Here is an 18,267-nt window from a genome sequence, read left to right on the forward strand (position 1 = left end):
GGACTGTTTGAGAGGCCACGCCCCACGCTTGAGTGACAACAGGGCAGGAGGTTGGTGTCTGCTGAACCAGCCTCCGTTGGCGGGCGGCGTCCTGACCCGGCAACGGATATTTGCATTAAAGCGGAACTTCCTAGCTGGGAGCTGCCTGAGTACACGTCTTCGTCTAGTTCTTTCTGAACTCCGAGGCACAGGGAAACACAGATTGAATTCCCAAATGAATCAAGTAAGGACAGCACACGAGGACGGCCTATATCGGGCGACCCTGAAATAATAGGGTTTTATGTCCTTATAGGCGTCAGGGTCTTAAATCTGTCAGATCAGTCCAAATTGGGACCCTTGTTTAGAAACACAGACACTAAAGGTGACTCCACCACCTGTAATAGTCTGGCTCCATTTTAATAGTTGGCGTTTGCTGGCTTTGAGCCTTTAATCCCCCCGTGGCATTTCCCCACTCATATAAAACTATGAATCAGCTTGCCACTTGCCAATTTCTTACAAAGATGTTAGCTGGCATTATGATAGGTATTACATTGAATCTTCATATCCTTTTGTGGAATAGTGCCAGTGCAACTATATTAACTTCCCTAAATCATGAAATTGGGATGTTTTCCCGTTTATTTACACTTGTTTTAATTTCTTTTCACCATGCTTTGTAATTTTAAAGACACTCTCATTTTATACTTCTTGTTCTTTTTCTAGTTCTTTGAGGTGTAAATTTAGGCTGTTAATTTGCTCGCTTTCCTAATATAGGTGTTTATAAGTTTCCGTTTTACTAGTCTTTATGTTGTCTCCAAGTGTCCTTGTGTATCTGCTGTGTTTGGGTATATCTAGAAACTCAATCTTTAGTAGTCTGTGTCTTTTTTTTTTTTTTTTTTTTCAGTCTGTGTCTTAAAACTCTGCTTTAATCCACTCTTTTTATACTGAGCTCTGTTTATATGATAGGATGGTACTGGTGTAGAAAAATGTTCTCTTATGATTACACCTGTAATATTTTGGCAGGACAGAATCCCTGGACTATGAGCCTCCTAACGGGTTCTTTGTATTCATTCCTTCCCGTTTGTCACAGGGGACAGGGAGTGTCTAACTGCTCTGTTCCATTTCAAATAAAGTTTTGGAAAATTAGTTCCAAGAGAAAGCCTGAATTAAAGGGAACAGAACAGACTTCCCTGATGGTCCAGTGGTTAAGACTTTGACTTCCAATGCTGGGGTGCAGGTTCTATTCCAGATTGGGGAACTAAGATCCCATATCTCTCACAGCCAAAACCAGAACATAAAAAAATAACAGAAGCAATATTGCAAATATTTAATAAAGACTTAAAAAAAATGGTCCACATAGAAAACAAAAACCAGGAAATAGAATGCTTTGAGTGCATATCAAAATGGTTTCCCTTGATTCCTACGTGAACAAAGAGACATGTTTTTCCATCATTCAGCCCTGGTTGGGCTCCTGAATGAAAAATTCATAAATTTGAGGGGTTCCCTGAGACTGAATTCTCAAAAGGTTTTAAATCTCAAGCTGGTCCAATCTGTATCTCCAACAAATTCAAGTTACCAATTTAAATGTTCCCTGAGGTTTACTGGCCCTAGCTGTTTCACCTCCAGGTAACTGACAATTCTATGTCTGTCTCTGGTTTGGGAAGCATTGTTGGCCATGTACTCAAATCTCTCATGAATCTAAGAACAGGTCTTGCTTTTCAGGTTTTTCAACTTTTTTTTATTGTTGTGAAGATAACAAATGATCACGCAGAGCTCTTTACAAATTGGAGCAGAAACTATCCACTCAGTTGTTGTTGTGTTCTTTTTTTTTTTCTTTTTAAGACTGTTTATCATTTTCACTATTCATTCCTCTGCTTGTGATCATGTTGGTGGTTTTGAGTTTTTCTTCTCTCATCATACTTGGATATCTTTCCTCATGTTCTAAAATATCCTATGCTGAATACATGTTTGTCACAGAAGATAATGTCACATTATCTGTGCATTATCTTCTGTTTTATCATTACCCAGTGGGATCAGATGTCAACACTGATGTCAAGTACATCAATAGAAAGAAGTTTATTACTCAAAGGTACTTTCTAAGGAGAATATGGCAAGCTAGTTCAGGTGCCTTGGCTTGGCTCTTTAATGTCTGTAGAAGTAAACCAAACATGGGCACCCAGGAGGCCTGTAGAAATCAAATTTTTACCAAAGCCCACCTGGCCACACAGTCCCAAAGTCCTCCAGGCCTTCAGAAGTAATCTAATGTTCCTGACTAAATGTAAATCTTCTTGTGGGGAAGCCTTGCTTTTAAGTTGTCTAATAAAGATCACAGACTGTGTTCTTCCCTTTCCACTCTCTCCATAATTTCATGCAGCTGGGAAGTTATTCTAAACTTAGAGCTCAGACCTGAAGAAAAAGGAATAACAACTGAGACCACAAAAGCCCTCTATTTGTGTGTCTCAGAGCTTCTTCCAGCCAAACTATAGAGCCCACACTGAGATAATAGCCAGAATAGCTCTTTCTGGTCAAACCCTGTCCCCTTGAGGAAAGGATAATAAGAGCTACAGATAGCAAGCGTGTTCACTTAAGTCCATATGCACTGATGGTGAATTTGTCCATTTAAAGGTTTCATCAGTGGATGCCTCCAAAACAACATAAAGTCTCCATTCTGCAATTGCAGGACCTAGTATTTCTTGAGTAGACACCCTAGCTGCTGCCTGGCCAACTTCCAGTCTGGAGTTTATGACATTAGAAGTGGTGATTCCCAATCTCCTGAGAAGAGAATGAAAAAATTTGAAGTAAAGTCTTCCTAGAACCATGAGACTGGTGACTTCAAAGGGCAAACTAGTATCTCCAAAACTAGGAAAGAGAAAATAAAGATGCTTCTCAAATATGCCACAAATATTCTGTTAAGGTCTGTGCTGGGGGGGAAAAAAAGTTACACCAGCGAATGCAAAAACAGAAGAAAAATATCCAGAAACCTTAGCATATTCTTTTTAAACACAAGATTTTAAAATACATATAATGAAAGTAACTGAAGCAAAAGAAAGAAACAGAGGCATAACCAACAATCACTGAGATTTTCCTAAAATGAGCCAGAGACAACAATGGTAGACCCATGAAGCTCAGTGAACACTAAACATGAAAACACCTGAAATGGAGACAAAGTATATGATATACAAACTAGTGAAAAATCAAAGGCAAAGAGTATATTTTAAGAATCTAGAGGGGAGGGGACGTCCCTGGTGGTCCAATGGTTAAGAATCTGCCTGCCAATGCAGGGGACACAGTTTGATCCCTGGTCCAGAAGATCCCACATGCCTCAGGGCAACTAAGCCCTTGTGCCCTAGAGCCTGTGCTTTGCAATAAGAGAAGCCACCTCAGTGAGAAGCCTGAGCACTGCAACTAGAGAGTAGTCCCCGCTCGACTCAACTAGAAAAAGCCAGCACACAGCAACAAAGACCCAGGGCAGCCAGAAATAAGTACATTAAAAAAAATTGTATAAGATTCTATATCAAGCACTATTACTTTTAAAAAATAAAGAAGTAAAAACTTTCTGAGACAAAAATTCAGGGTATTTGTCATTAGTCAACCTGCTTTGTAAGCAATGTTCAAAATTCATAAGAAAGAATACAAATGATGAAAGTGGATTAGAAGAGACAATTTTTATATTATCATATATAATAGATGAAAATATGTAAAATAGTATTAGCAACATTAACATTGTTAATGAAAACCTTGTGGATGTGAAATATGATGGGGGAATTGAGAATAGTTTGGTATGAGGTACCTGTACAACCACTGAAGAAGTCAAGTGTTACTTGACATAGGATTGTGGGTTAGTTCTAAATGGAAAGCCCAAGGTCAACCACTAAAAAAGTTTTTAAAAAATGTAATTAAAAAAAGAAAAATATGTAATTGATAGCCTAAAAGAGGATAAAACGAAGAACCAGGTAAAATGGTCAATAAAGCCAGAGAAGGTAGAAAAAGGTGACGGGGTGGGGAGGTGGGGTGGGGAGGCAAATGAAAGAAAAAGCCAGGGCAACAAACAGAAACAGTAGAAGGTGTGGTAGATATTAACCCAACTGTATTAATCAGCACTTCAATCATCAATGGTCTCAAAACAAATGAAAGACAAACATAGTAATATCAGGTGTTAAAAATTGTAACTGTATGTTGTATAAAAAGAAAAATTTTAAATAGGAACACACAGGTAGATGAAAGCTAAAGGGATAGAGAAAACTGCACCATGCCAAAACTAATGAAAAGAACGGTGGCACTAGTTAAGAATTTCAGACAATGTAGATTTCAGACCAAGGAAACCTCAGAGACAAAAAGCAGCTTTACAAAATGACAATAAGCTCCATTCTCCAAGAAGGCAAATGAATCCTTCATGTGTACACTCAGAACAACAAAGGGGCAAAGTAAATGAAGCAAGGTCTGCAAGAATGCAAGGAGAAATACACGAATCCATTATTACAGTCATACATCACCACCCTTTTATCAAAAGCTATAAATTTCATCAGGCAGAAAATCAGGAAGGGCAGAGCTGAACTGAAGAAACACTATAAAACAATTTGATTTAATTGTAATTTATGGAATGCTTTATGCAACAAGGGCAGAATACACATTCCTAAGTTTACATGGAACATTCACCAAAACAGAATACATTCTGGGACATAAAACATACCTTAACAAATCTGAAAACACAAAAATCATACAAGCTATGCTCTTAAGACCACAAAGACATTTATCTAGATATAAACAATATAACGATAAAAAAGTAATAGATATCAATAGCAGCAAGAGAATTGGTAAACCCCTCAACACATGGAGATTCAACAACACGCTTTGAAATTATATATAAGATTCAAAGAAGTCTCAAGAAAAATTAAATTTATTTTGAAATAAATTAGACCACAATGTTTCAAAGAATGTGAGATGCAGCAAAAACAGTGCCTAGAGGGAAATTTATGCCATGAAACAAATATACTGTGAAAATGCTAAGATGTATAAACAATAATATAAAGGCATGTACCTTAAGAAATGATAAAAAAAAAGCATATAAAATGCAAAGTAAGCAGACTATAAAAAGCAAAAATTAGGAAAAAAAATTTAACTTGGGCTCTTTGACAAGATTAATAATATTGATAAAGATCTAGTCAAGATAACTAAGGAAAGAAGGAAGACAAAAAGTATAAATATCAGAAAGGAACAGAGGAGAAAATGAAAAGGATTTGATAAAATTCAACATCCATTTATGAATACAAACTACTAACAGAGGGAACTTTCATTTCTTGAGAATGAACATCTTAATGACACTTGTAGCCAAATCTGTAACATTTGTTTGTATAACACGATTGATTATCCTTGTGAAACATCTGAAAGAAATCACAACGACAGAGATAGCTACTGGAATTAATAGGAGAGAGACTGAGGGTTAATCAACTACATTCCATGATTGAGCCCCAGGTTCAATCCTTGGTCAGGGAATTAAGATCCTGTAAGCTGTGTGGTGCAGCTGCAAAAAAAAAAAAAAAAAAAAGAAGATGAAGACAGATCTGTACAACTCATCCTGATGATGCCTGATGTTTAGTTAGATGTGGTGACCCCTTGGGTTTGGTTCTGCATGAAGGCTGTTCCCATTAAAGGATGAAGGCCGGCAAGTCTCCACTGAGCTCCACCACGCACCAGGGTGCAGTCATCCTTAGTCTAGGCACTTCCCTGAGCTGTGCAATCAGTTCATCCCAAGCAACTACAAGGGAACCAAGGTGTTGGAGGAGGGTGGCTCCTCTAGCACCACAGCATTCTTTAAAGGATCGAAGAAAGAAATGTCTTCTCTCCAAGGGAGGTATAAGCCAGAGGGCCAAGTTTTGGGTTCATCATACCACAAATCAGTGTGAGTAGGGGAGCAGAGTTGCTGGGGTGCTATTTCCAGGACCAGGACTATAATAGGCACCTCAGTGGAGGGCCATACAATCAGTGCTTATGGGAGGCCTCTATTTTTTAGAGAACCCAGAATATGAGTAACCAAGCAAGACCCTATTGGGCCTTTTGGGAACAGACACCCACATCTACCTGCTCTTGTCTATAGAAACACTTTAGCCTCCTGGTCCCTTTGTGTCTTGGAGTAAATTTAATCAGAGATGTGAGCAAATGCAGAAAGAAAGGAAAACAGTTAAGTAAGACAAAGTAATATGGAATAATAAATCGTAATGGAAGGAGTTAACTCTAGGGGCTTTCTGGTGGCTCAGTGGTAAAGAATTCGCCAATGGCACCCCACTCCAGTACTTTTGCCTAGAAAATCCCGTGGACGGAGGAGCCTGGTAGGCCCAAGGGGTCGCTAGAGTTGGACACGACTTAGCCACTTCACTTTCACTTTTCACTTTCATGCATTGGAGAAGGAAATGGCAACCTACTCCAGTGTTCTTGCCTGGAGAATCCCAGGGATGGGGAAGCCTGGTGGGCTGCCGTCTATGGGGTCGCACAGAGTCGGACACGACTGACGCGACTTAGCAGCAGCAGCAAATGCAGAAGATTCAGGTTCAGTTCCTGATCCTGGAATATCCTACATGACTGAGAGCAACTAAGCCTGTGGGCCACAACTACTGAGCCTATGCTCTAGAGCTCAGGAATTGCAACTACTGAGCCCATGTGTTACAACTTCTGACTCCTTCGTGACCTAGAGCCCCTCCTACACAAGAGAAGCCACAGCAATGAGAAACCCGCAAACCACAACTAGAGAGCAGCCCCCTGCTTGCTACAAGTAGAGAAAATTCTATGCAGGAACTAAGACTGAGAAGAGCCCCCCTTCCCCTTACCCCCCAAAAAGTTAACTCTATACTGGCCACAAACAGGTAGACCCCAGACTGGTTGGAAACAGAAGTTTGATGATGTTAATTCAAGATTACATCACCACCAACCAATCAGAAGAATGTCTACGAACTGATCACATATCCCACAACCCCTTCCCTCACCTTGTCTTTAAAAACCTTTCTCAGAATCTTTCAGAGCATCTGGGCCCATTAAGCACTAGCTACATGGATGCCTGGCTTGGTGCCCTGCAATACACGCTGCACTTCCCTTCACCACATCAGTGTCAGTAGACTGGCTTTACTGCCCACTGGGCAAGTGGACCCAAGTTTGTTTGCATTAACACATAGAGATAATTACAGTTTTGTTGTTCAATGCTAAGTTGTGTCCAGCTCTGCAACCCCATGGACTGCAGCATGCCAGGTTTCTCTGTTCTTCTCTATCTCCCAGAGATAGTACTCAAACTCATCCACTGAGTTGATGATGCCATCCCACCAACTCATCCTCTGCCACCTCCTTCTGTTTTAGCTTTCAATCTTTCCAAGCATCAGGGTCTTTTCCAGTGCGTCAGCTCTTCGTATCTGGGCAAAGTATTGAAGCTGCAGCTTCAGAATCAGTCCTTCAATGAATATTCAGGGTTGATTTCCTTTAGGATTGACTAGTTTGATCTCCTTGCAATCCAAGGGACTCTCAAGAGTCTTCTACAGCACCACAATTTAAAAGCATCACTTCTTTGGCACTCAGCCTTCTTTATGGTCCAACTCGCACATCTGTACCTAACTACTGGAAAAACCATAGCTTTGACTATATGGAGTTTTGTAGGCAAAGTGATGGCTCTGCTGTGGCTGTTGGTCCACCATTAGCCAGGGGGCAAGGATCTTTGTTGCAATAGATGCAGGGCCAACAACCCAGAATTACTTAGAACTTTTGGTGAGTCTTCTGGAATCTCACCACCTACTGGCTACCTTTTCCTGTCTCTTCTCCTTTCTGTCAGAAATAACTGCTCTCTATGCAGTATTCTTACCTGGGAAATCCCATGGACAAAGCAGCCTGGCAGGCCACAGTCCATTGGGTCGCAAAAGAGTCAGACACAACTTGGCCTCTAACCAAAAACAGGGTGTGTGTGTGCTTGCTTCTTCAGTCGCTTCAGTCATGTCTGATTCTTTGAGACCCCATGGACTGCAGCCCACCAGGCTCCTCTGTCCATGGGATTCTCCAGGCAAGATTAATAGAGTGGGTTGCCATGACCTTCTCCAGGGGATCGTCCTGACCCAGGGATTGAACCCGTTGCTCCTGTGTCTGCTGCATTGCAGGCATATTCTTTACTCCCTGAACCACCATTGAAAGCTCCAAGGTAGTAACTACCTTTTGGGCTCACCTCATTCACAGGGTACACTCATCCTCCTAGCCCCCGGTCTTCCCTCCAGCTCTAATGTCTGGGTAAAACCAACCTCAGTCACACCTTCACCCTAAACACAGATAGGTTCCAGCTCAGACATCAACCCAGGACCGCTGGAAGGACAGCTCCGTTCTCATACTCCTGCTCCCAACTCAGAAACAGCCAACTCGGATCCTCCGAATAGAGAACCGACGTTTGACACCACCACACATGGCACAGGAAAATCTCCCCAGCAAACAGTAGTTCAAAAAGCTGGAACCTCCAGGCTTTCTTATTAGAGTCAACTCCACAGACTTTCGAGTTGTCCACCAGGAGGCCGGTCCCGCCAATCCAGGCCGAACAGAGCCTTCGGCGGGTCTCCGCAACCCCGGGGAGCTCTCTCACCATTGTGACGTGTTCTGGACCTTTCTGCGTCCTTCCTTCATCTCCAACGACCAGTGCTGGTCAGTGCAACGGACACCGAAGGGCTACCGTGAACACAGAAGGGTAGGGAACACACTACCGGGGAGCCCAGGTAAGGATGAAGGAAGTCTTAGCTCTTGAGGTGCATCGCCCCGCCCACCGGCCTCAGAGGCCTCCTGGTTGGACAGATCCCAATACCCGCGCCTTACGCCTAAGTGATGAGCTACGGACGATGGGATGGGACCTGCAACCTTCTGGCACTTTTGATCTGTGACAGAACTATTTCCTGGCCTGGGATCGCCTCTGCTGTCTTCTGGGGTTCCTTCTGCAATGGGATTCTTGATTCTGTTTCAAGGTGGAGCAAGTACAGATGAGAGAGTGGCCCACACCAGAGCAGACTGGAGCAAGGAAGCCTTATGTCCTCCAGGGGTCAAGGCTTGATGTAAGCCTGTGTGGCAACTCATGGAACTGTGCTTCTTCTTAAAAAAGCAGAGGCAGTCCCTCGTGGTCCAGTGGTTAAGAGTCGTCTTGCCAATGCAGGTAACACAAGTTTGATCCCAAGCTCGGGAAGATCCCACAGGCCTCTGGGCCACTGAGCCGGAGGGTCACAACTACTGAGCCCCCTGAGCAACAAAAGAAGCCACTGCAATGAGGAGCCCAGACAACACAATTAGAGAAAGCCCGCATGCAGCAATGAAGACCAAGCAGGGTAAGAAAGAAAGAAAAGAAAAGCAGACCCTTAAATATGAACTCATCAGGTAAAATAAAACATACCTACTGTATAGAAATATTGTATAGGAACCTGGAATGTCAGGTCCATAAATCAAGGCAAATTGGAAGTGGTCAAACAAGAGATGGCAAGAGTGAATGTCGACATTCTAGGAATCAGCGAACTAAAATGGACTGGAATGAGTGAATTTAACTCAGATGACCATTATATCTACTACTGTGGGCAGGAATCCCTCAGAAGAAACGGAGTAGCCATCATGGTCAACAAAAGACTCTGAAATGCAGTACTTGGATGCAATCTCAAAAACGACAGAATGATCTCTGTTCGTTTCCAAGGCAAACCATTCAATATCACAGTAATCCAAGCCTATGCCCCAACCGGTAATGCTGAAGAAGCTGAAGTTGAATGGTTCTATGAAGACCTACAAGACCGTTTAGAACTAACACCCAAAAAAGATGTCTTTTTCATTATAGGGGACTGGAATGCAAAAGTAGAAAGTCAAGAAACACCTGGAGTAACAGGCAAATTTGGTCTTGGAATATGGAACGAAGCAGGGCAAAGACTAATAGAGTTTTGCCAAGAAAATGCATTGGTCATAACAAACACCCTCTTCCAACAACACAAGAGAAGACTCTACACATGGACATCATCAGATGGTCAACATTGAAATCAGATTGATTATATTCTTTGCAGCCAAAGATGGAGAAGCTCTGTACAGTCAACAAAAACAAGACCAGGAGCTGACTGTGGCTCAGATCATGAACTCCTTATTGCCAAATTCAGATTTAAATTGAAGAAAGCAGGGAAAACCACTAGACCATTCAGGTATGACCTAATTCAAATCCCTTATGATTATACAGTGGAAATGAGAAATATATTTAAGGGCCTAGGTCTGATAGATAAGAGTGCCTGATGAACTATGGAATGAGGTTTGTGACATTGTACAGGAGACAGGGATCAAGACCATCCCCATGGAAAAGAAATGCAAAAAAGCAAAATGGCCTCTGAGGAGGCCTTATAAATAGCTGCAAAAAGAAGAGAAGTGAAAAGCAAAGGAGAAAAGGAAAGATATAAGCATCTGAATGCAGAGTTTCAAAGAATAGCAAGAAGAGATAAGAAAGCCTTCCTCAGTGATCAATGCAAAGAAATAGAGGAAAACAACAGAATGGGAAAGACTAGAGATCTCTTCAAGAAAATTAGAGACACCAAGGGAACATTTCATGCAAAGATGGGCTCGATAAAGGACAGAAATGGTATGGACCTAACAGAAGCAGAATATATTAAGAAAAGGTGGCAAGAATACACAGAAGAACTGTACAAAAAAGATCTTCACGACCCAGATAATCATGATGGTGTGATCACTCACCTAGAGCCAGACATCCTGGAATGTGAAGTCAAGTGGGCCTTAGAAAGCATCACTATGAACAAAGCTAGTGGAGGTGATGGAATTCCAGTTGAGCTATTTCAAATCCTGAAAGATGATGCTGTGAAAGTGCTGCACTTAATATGCCAGCAAATTTGGAAAACTCAGCAGTGGCCACAGGACTGCAAAAGGTCAGTTTTCATTCCAATCCCAAAGAATTCAATGCCAAAGAATGCTCAAACTACCGCACAATTGCACTCATCTCACATGCTAGTAAAGTAATGTTCAAAATTCTCCAAGCCAGGCTTCAGCAATACGTGAACTGTGAACTTCCTGATGTTCAAGCTGGTTTTAGAAAAGGCAGAGGAACCAGAGACCAAATTGCCAACATCCACTGGATCATGGAAAAACCAAGAGAGTTCCAGAAAAACATTTCTTTCTGCTTTATTGACTATGCCAAAGCCTTTGACTGTGTGGATCAGAATAAACTGTGGAAAATTCTTCAAGAGATGGGAATACCAGACCACCTGACCTGCCTCTTGAGAAATCTGTATGCAAGTCAGGAAGCAACAGTTAGAACTGGACATGGAACAACAGACTGGTTCCAAATAGGAAAAGGAGTATGTCAAGGCTGTATATTATCACCCTGCTTATTTAACTTCTATGCAGAGTACATCATGAGAAATGCTGGACTGGAAGAAACACAAACTGGAACCAAGATTGGTGGGAGAAATATCAATAACCTCAGATATGCAGATGACACCACCCTTATGGCAGAAAGTGAAGAGGAACTAAAAAGCCTCTTGATGAAAGTGAAAGTGGAAAGTGAAAAAGTTGGCTTAAAGCTCAACATTCAGAAAACGAAGATCATGGCATCTGATCCCATCACTTCATGGCAGATAGATGGGGAAACAGTGGAAACAGTGTCAGACTTTATTTTTGGGGGCTCCAAAATCACTGCAGATGGTGACTGCAGCCATGACATTAAAAGACGCTTACTCCTTGGAAGGAAAGTTATGACCAACCTAGATAGCATATTCAAAAGCAGAGACATTACTTTGCCAACAAAGGTTCGTCTAGTCAAGGCTATGGTTTTTCCTGTGGTCATGTATGAATGTGAGAGTTGGACAGTGAAGAAGGCTGAGCGCCGAAGAATTGATGCTTTTGAACTGTGGTGTTGGAGAAGACTCTTGAGAGTCCCTTGGACTGCAAGGAGATCCAACCAGTCCATTCTGAAGGAGATCAGCCCTGGGATTTCTTTGGAGGGAACGATGCTGAAGCTGAAACTCCAATACTTTGGCCACCTCATGCGAAGAGTTGACTCATTGGAAAAGACTCTGATGCTGGGAGGGATTGGGGGCAGGAGGAGAAGGGGACGACAGAGGATGAGATGGCTGGATGGCATCACTGACTCGATGGATGTGAGTCTGAGTGAACTCCGGGAGTTAGTGATGGACAGGGAGGCCTGGCGTGCTTGGGAAACACTTGTTCCTGAAATTGCAGGCTGGAGACTTTATGTTCTGAAGGAAGCCAATGATGAAACCCTTACATATTTTATAATCATAGAAAAGTTCATCATCAAAGTATCACGGACTTTGGTGAACTCCCTTCTAAACTGTAGCTCTTAACCTGTTCCTAAGGGCAGTAAGTCCCAGGGTATACTGTTAAGCTGTGATGAGAAAGAGTTTTTTCTGGTAGTTAGCTGCCCTGTGTGTTCTAAAATTTGGCTGGAAGGACCCTAAGAGACCCAGTATAGGGATTTTGTGGTCTAAGATATCTTTTAAAATTGATTTTTGACTGTGCTGGGTCTTCATTGCTGCATGTGGGTTTTCTCTAGTTGTGATGAGTGGGCTTCTGACTGTGATGGCTTCTCTTCAGAACATGGCCTCTACAGCACAAGCTCAGTAATTGTGGTGAAAGAGCTTGGTTGTCCTGTGGCCTGTGGGATCTTCCTGGACCAGGGATTGAACCCATCTGAGTCTATTGCATTGGCAGGTGAATTCTTAACCACTTGACCACTAGGGAGGTCCCTAATGCATTGTTTGCTTCTTCCCCATAAGAAGGGGAAGAGGTCTAAGTTTGAAACCACTTTCTACCTGCATCAAGTTTTATATATAGAGAAGAAAAAACAGAGTATGTAATAATTATTACACAACTTAAAGGCAGTGTTTCTGCAGAAGAATATTTATTTTGAGGCAAGTGCATGTGACTTCTTCTAAAGACCTGGAGGACACTGGGACAGTGTGGCCAGCTGGGCTTTGTTAATTGTTTGAGTTCTACAGGTCACTTGACCTCTGATGGTAGGTGATAGGGCTAGAAAAATGCTTCCAGTTCTTAATTGTGTGTGTTTTTTTTTTTTTTTCTTTTTTAACAATCCTTTAAAATTTAATTTTTAGCTCAACTGGATCTTCCTTGCTGCATGGGCTTTTCTCCAGTTGTGGTGTGTGGGCTTCTCATTGTAGGGGCTTCTCTTGTTGTGAAGAATGGGCTTCAGGCACAGGGGCCTCAGCAGTTGTGGCACATGGGCTCAGTAATTGCGAATCCTGGGTTCTAGAGTACAGGCTTAGTAGTTGTGGCAAAAGGCCTTAGTTACTCCTCAGCACGTGGAATCTTCCTGAAACAGGAATCAAACTCATTTCCTCTACGTTGGCAGGTGGATTTTTTGCCACTGAGCCACCACAAAAGCCCATTCATTGTGTTTTTAATCATTAAAACCTCATGCAGTCTTTATCATTGGCATCATGGGATACTGTAAATTTTGGATCATCAGGAAGAAGATGAATGATTTTTTTTTTTTTACAAGAAATGGATGTCCCTAGATATTTATAAAGCATTTCTGTCATTTCCCTACATTCTCTGGAATCTGTCATGATTCCATGATTGTGAGAGTTCCATGATTTTGATATAATTAATAATGTGATCACAGATATGATGTGTAAGTAAATAATTTTTGTTTCTTCGTGATGCTGTTACATTATTGAGGAAGTGTGGAAAGTAAGTTTACTTATGATCAAATCAAATAACTTTGTAAACAACAGAATTGTAGGTAACCTTCCTATATATGGATTCTGGGTATCTAGTTCTGTCAGTCTCATGCTTCTTACTGTGCACATATTTTGGGTGTTTTAGGACTTACTGACCTTTGGGGATGTGGCTGTGAACTTCACCTTGGAGGAGTGGGTTTTACTAGATTTTTCACAGAGGAAACTCTACAGAGATGTGATGTGAGAAAACTTCAGGAACATGGTCTCAGTAGCTAATAATGAAGAAGTTCCCTTCATTGGTCAACTAGAGAACAGCTGTTTCTTACCTGTCTGTATTATTCAAAGATGTGGAATTTTAAAAGATGTAAACAAAAGAAATAGCCCTGTCTGCAAATTTATTCTTTGAAAATATTTATGAAAAATATTTTCTTAAATGTGACATAAATTCAGTGTTTTCAGTGTAGTTCGTTAGATTCATAAACTCCATATTTCACATCACTTTTTAGTAGAAAGGTTGACATTCTATTGTTAAACATACAATTTATTCAATTTTTAATAATACTCACAAGGTAGAAAAGCTCACTATTTCTATATGTCATAATAAATAAAATAAATGTAAAATAATAAATTATTAATGTTGTTCTCATGATTTATATAAGTCCTATCATTGAAGAGTCTCTCTGAAAGTAAATATAGTTTGTGCAGAGAAGACTTCAACCTTATTCCAACTCTCAGTCTGAAGAAGAAAACTGCTGGCTTAAAACCATGGAAATGCAGTCATGTGGAAAAACCTTCATGAATCATTCATCCCTTACTAGACACAAGAAATGTCACACTGAAGACAAACCAAGAGAGCATCTAAAGTACTGTGAGAAGGTATGTAAATGTAAAGAATGTGGGAAGGCATTCATTTCTCCCAGTGCTCTCAGAACACATGAAAGGAGTCACACGGGAAAGAAACTCTATGAATATTACCAATGTGGAAAAGTCTTTAGTATCAAAATTCCTTCCAACTATGCTAAAGAACTCCCACAAGACAGAAACCTTACAACTGTAAAGAATGTGGGAAAGCCTTCATGTGGCAAGTAACTTTTTGAAAACACATGGTAACCCATACTAGAGGTTTACCTTATAAATGTCAGAAAGGAGAGAAAGCATTCCTTTATCCCATTTTTCTTCAAATACATGAAAGGAGTCACACTGTAGAGAAACCCCATGAATGTAAACAATGTGGAAAAGTCTTTCCATATAAAAATCATTGCAAATACACGAAAGAACTCACAGAAGGGAGAAATCCTAGGAATGTGGGGAATCCTTTTTGTGTAAAACAACTTTTCAAAAACACATGGTAACACACCCTGGAGATTTCTTTTATAAATGTCAGAAATGTGAGAAAGCATTCATTTCTCCCAGTTGTCTTAGAATGCATGAAAATAGTCACAATGAAGAGAAACCCTATTAATGTAAACAGTGTGGCAAAACCTTTAAAAGTCCTAGAACTATCCAAATACATGAAAGAATTCACAGAGGTGAGAAAAGCTATGAATGTAACCTGTGTGGTAAAATCTTCAATTATTTCAGTGCCTTCCAATCACAGGAGAGACACCATATGTATGTAAAACATGTTCTAAAGTATTGAGTAGTACCTGCTCGCTTCAAAACCATGAAAGAATCTACACTGGAGAAAAACCCTATAAGTGTAAGGAATGTGGGAAAACCTTCACATTGAATATAACCCTTCAGATACACATGATGACACATACTGGAGATGGACTTTATACATGTAAAGAATGTGAGAAAGTATTCATTAATCCCAGTTCTCTTAAAATACATGAAAGTAGTCATACTGGAGAGAGACCCTATCAGTGTCAATGTGGTAAAACTTTTAGAACACAAAATGTTTTCAGAGTTCATGAAAGTACTCACAGTAGAGGAAGACCCCTACAAATGTAAAATATTTGTGAAAATGTTCACTTCCAGTTATGTTCAAGCACATAAATTAATTCACACTGGACAGAAATGCTGTCAATGACAGGAATGTGGGAAATCCTTCATTTGTCTCTCAACATTCAAAGACAAATTAGACTACACACTGGACAGAAATTATACAAATGTGAAGAATGTGGGGAAGGCTTTTCTGATCTTAGTTGTGTATGAAGGTATTAAGGATTTACTAGTTAAAACCTTGATTTTAGGGCTTCCCTAAAGAAGCTGTAAAGAGCAATATAGCATAGGAACCTGGAATGTCAGGTCCATGAATCAAGGCAAATTGGAAGTGGTCAAACAAGAGGTGGCAAGAGTGAATGTCGACATTCTAGGAATCAGCAAACTAAGATGGACTGGAATGGGTGAATTTAACTCAGATGACCATTAAATCTACTACTGCGGGCAGGAATCCCTCAGAAGAAATGGAGTGGCCATCATGGTCAACAAAAGAGTCCGAAATGCAGTACTTGGATGCAATCTCAAAAACGACAGAATGATCTCTGTTCGTTTCCAAGGCAAACCATTCAATATCACAGTAACCCAAGTCTATGCCCCAACCAGTAACGCTGAAGAAGCTGAAGTTGAATGGTTCTATGAAGACCTACAAGACCTTTTAGAACTAACACCCCAAAAAGATGTCCTTTTCATTATAGGCGACTGGAATGCAAAAGTAGAAAGTCAAGAAACACCTGGAGTAACAGGCAAATTTAGCCTTGGAATACGGAATGAAGCAGGGCAAAGACTAATAGAGTTTTGCGAAGAAAATGCACCGGTCATAACAAACACCCTCTTCCAACAACACAAGAAAAGACTCTATACATGGACATCACCAGATGGTCAACACCAAAATCAGACTGATTATATTCTTTGCAGCCAAAGATGGAGAAGCTCTACACAGTCAGCAAAAACAAAACCGGGAGCTGACTGTGGCTCAGACCATGAACTCCTTATTGCCAAATTCAGACTTAAATTGAAGAAAGTAGGGAAAACCACTAGACCATTCAGCTATGACCTAAATAAAATCCCTTATGATTATACAGTGGAAGTGAGAAATAGATTTAAGGGCCTAGATCTGATAGATAGAGTGCCTGATGAACGATGGGATGAGGTTCGTGACATTGCACAGGAGACAGGGATCAAGACCATCCCCATGGAAAAGAAATGCAAAAAAGCAAAATGGCTGTCTGGGGAGGCCTTACAAATAGCTGTGAAAAGAAGAGAAGTGAAAAGCAAAGGAGAAAAGGAAAGATATAAGCATCTGAATGCAGAGTTCCAAAGAATAGCAAGAAGAGATAAGAAAGCCTTCCTCAGCGATCAATGCAAAGAAATAGAGGAAAACAACAGAATGGGAAAGACTAGAGATCTCTTCAAGAAAACCAGAGATACCACAGGAACACTTCATGCAAAGATGGGCTCGATAAAGGACAGAAATGGAATGGACCTAACAGAAGCAGAAGATATTAAGAAGAGATGGCAAGAATACACAAAAGAACTGTACAAAACAGATCTTCATGACCCAGATAATCACGATGATGTGATCACTGACCTAGAGCCAGACATCCTGGAATGTGAAGTCAAGTGGGCCTTGGAAAGCATCACTATGAACAAAGCCAGTGGAGGTGATAGAATTCCAGTTGAGCTGTTCCAAATCCTGAAAGATGATGCTGTGAAAGTGCTGCACTCAATATGCCAGCAAATTTGGAAAACTCAGCAGTGGCCACAGGACTGGAAAAGGTCAGTTTTCATTCCAATCCCAAAGAAAGGCAATGCCAAAGAATGCTCAAACTACCACACAATTGCACTCATCTCACACGCTAGTAAAGTAATGCTCAAAATTCTCCAAACAAGGCTTCAGCAATATGTGAACCGTGAACTTCCTGATGTTCAAGCTGGTTTTAGAAAGGGCAGAGGAACCAGAGATCAAATTGCCAACATCTGCTGGATCATGGAAAAAGCAAGAGAGTTGCAGAAAAACATCTCTTTCTGCTTTATTGACTATGCCAAAGCCTTTGACTGTGTGGATCAGAATAAACTGTGGAAAATTCTTCAAGAGATGGGCGTACCAGACCACCTGATCTGCCTCTTGAGAAATTTGTGTGCAGGTCAGGAAGCAACAGTTAGAACTGGACATGGAACAACAGACTGGTTCCAAATAGGAAAAGGAGTCCGTCAAGGCTGTATATTGTCACACTGTTTATTTAACTTCTATGCAGAATACATCATGAGAAACGCTGGACTGGAAGAAACACAAGCTGGAATCAAGATTGCCGGGAGAAATATCAATAACCTCAGATATGCAGATGACACCACCCTTATGGCAGAAAGTGAAGAGGAACTCAAAAGCCTCTTGATGAAAGTGAAAGTGGAGAGTGAAAAAGTTGGCTTAAAGCTCAACATTCAGAAAACAAAGATCATGGCATCCGGTCCCATCACTTCATGGCAAATAGATGGGGAAACAGTGGAAACAGTGTCAGACTTTATTTTTGGGGGCTCCAAAATCACTGCAGGTGGTGACTGCAGCCATGAAATTAAAAGACACTTACTCCTTGGAAGGAAAGTTATGACCAACCTAGACAGCATATTCAAAAACAGAGACATTACTTTGCCAACAAAG

At 40.9% G+C, this 18,267-nt stretch overlaps 1 pseudogene; it reads left to right on the forward strand.

Annotated features, from left to right (window-relative positions):
* Window positions 1–13,926: 13,926 nt before the first annotated feature.
* On the forward strand, window positions 13,927–15,019 carry LOC147368471 (uncharacterized; annotated as a pseudogene).
* The last annotated feature ends 3,248 nt before the right edge of the window (window positions 15,020–18,267 follow it).

This window comes from Bos grunniens, chromosome 7 (assembly GCF_055505025.1).
Source record: "Bos grunniens cultivar Pamir isolate PY7600 chromosome 7, Bosgru_T2T1.0, whole genome shotgun sequence".
Taxonomy (NCBI): domain Eukaryota; kingdom Metazoa; phylum Chordata; class Mammalia; order Artiodactyla; family Bovidae; genus Bos; species Bos grunniens.